A 2,247-nucleotide genomic window follows, 5' to 3' on the forward strand; every position below is an offset into this window, starting at 1 on the left:
CTCCAAGAAAAGACTTGAATATTTTCTCCTTATGTGTTTGATCACAGCGAGCCCTGGAGGCAAAATGTGTTCCTCATTGGGCTGCTGGTTTGGAGGTTCAAACCCACAAGATGAGGCTGTCGGTTTCCATAAAGATTTACAGTCTCAGAAACCCTCTGTGATAGCACCATGAGTTGGGATTGTCTCCTGGCAACAGGTTGGTGTTTGCTTGCTTTGCTTTGATGGTAGTACTTTTTGGGGGAGAAGGGATTATCTGCCAACACTAGCATTCCACAAAACACAATTTGGGAAATGCAATTCTATTTTTACTTTCTCTATTTTTTTTTTAATCCTGTGAATACAGTACTTAATATACACTAGTCATACACTTCTTTTTCAGAAATTTCTTCCAGTCTTCATAATCAATCTCCTTCATGCACTGATTCTGCTGTTCAGTGGGATGAGTCACAGTGAAGGTGGGTTAAAATGTTTTATTGTGTAGAGGCTTCATTATGTTGTTGTTGTTGTTAAGTGCCGTCGAGTCGGTTCCGACCCATAGCGACCCTGTACAGGGTTTCCGAGGGTGTAAATCTTTACGGGAGTAGAAAGCCTCATCTTTCTCCCGCGGAGCAGCTGGTAGTTTAGAACCGCTGACCTTAAGGTTCGCAGCCCGATTCGTAACCACTACGCTACCAGAGTAAGCCCCAGAGGCTTCGTTATAGGTACTACTTATTGTTAGGTTCCATCAAGTCGGTCCCAACTCACAGTGACCTTACTCATAACAGAGCAAACCACTGTCCAGTTCTCCACCATCCTGACTCAGTGCTATGTTTGGGCCCATTACTGCTGCCACTGTATCAGTCCATCTTGCTCGAGGTCTTTCTCTATTTATTGGCCCTCCACTTTACCAAGCATGATGTCCTTTTTCAGGGACTGGTCCCTCCTGAGAATGCATCCAAAGTACATGAAACTGTCAAGCCATCCTGGCTTCTAAGGAACATTCTGGCTGTATTTCTTCCAACACAGACCTGCTTGTTCTTCTGGCAGTCCATGGTACTTTCAATATTCTTTGCCAACACCATAATTCAAATGCATTCATCCTTCTCTGATATTACCTATTATTCATTGTCCAACTTTTCCATGTTTAGGAGGCAATTGAAAATGTCACAGTTTAAATTAGGTGCACGTTAGCCTCCAAGTAAGAGCTTTACTTTTTTTTTTTTTTTAAGCTTTATTTTTAATTGGGTGATAGTTTACCTGGGAGAACACTGGTTTTGCACTCATCCTATCATATTTCATTTCATTGCATGGATTACAATTCCCTCTGTGCATCATCATTCAACAGTATTTGCTTCTATTCCCTCTGTTTTTTGTTTTTGTTTTTTTAATGTACACAAAAACACTCAGGAATATATAATAATTTAAACAACCAAAGGGCACATTCTACAAGCCTGCCTACTGGTCACCAGCACACAGCCTTTCTCTTTCCATGAGTCCAGAATCCTCAGCTGCTCTATCTCTCAGTGTCCTCATCTCTGCCTCCGTCTCTGGTGTCACTGCTTCTCTGGATAGGATCCCACCTTCTGCTCATGCCCTTCTCCCCATGATGGTCCTAAGGTCCTCTGTTCCTGGAATGTAATATTAACTACTCCCCCTTTTATATTAAAAAACTTCTACCTTTACAGTTGTGACAGTTGCAAGTAATCATGATAACAATTACTCACTATTGAATCATAAGTATCTTATCCCCATTTCCTGTCACCAGACCCATCTAGATAAAATTAAAACTATTCAGTGGGGATTCTACCTCCCCCATGCACACTCTGAAACAAAAATCCCTCTTGAAAACTTGTAAGCCCATCACTTCATGCTTTCATAGCACCCCCTCTCCAAATTTTAGGTAGCCAATGTTTAAGTTGCCCATCCCTATCAACTCTGTGTACACAGGGGATAGGTTTGATCCTTGATGTGAAGATTCCTTCCCTCTCAGTTTGTATTTTGAGCTACTACATTCATAAGTATAGGTCAAGTTCATCAAATTGTAGTAATTTACACTTGCTTCCTTTATCAAAATTCTATATTTTCCTCTAGTTGAGTTCTGATCATCAAGCCATCAAAGCTAGATCAAATGGGTACTATCTGCACATTTGAGTGTTCTGTGTGTCTCCCCTCACTTCATATCAGCTGGACACTTCACTCTCAGCACTAGCCCTCTGTGGCTGTGTCCTTTTCTGTGGACTCAGGAGTCCCCAGGTCTCACCACACTTC

Source organism: Chrysochloris asiatica, unplaced genomic scaffold (assembly GCF_000296735.1).
Source record: "Chrysochloris asiatica unplaced genomic scaffold, ChrAsi1.0 scaffold00023, whole genome shotgun sequence".
NCBI lineage: Eukaryota > Metazoa > Chordata > Mammalia > Afrosoricida > Chrysochloridae > Chrysochloris > Chrysochloris asiatica.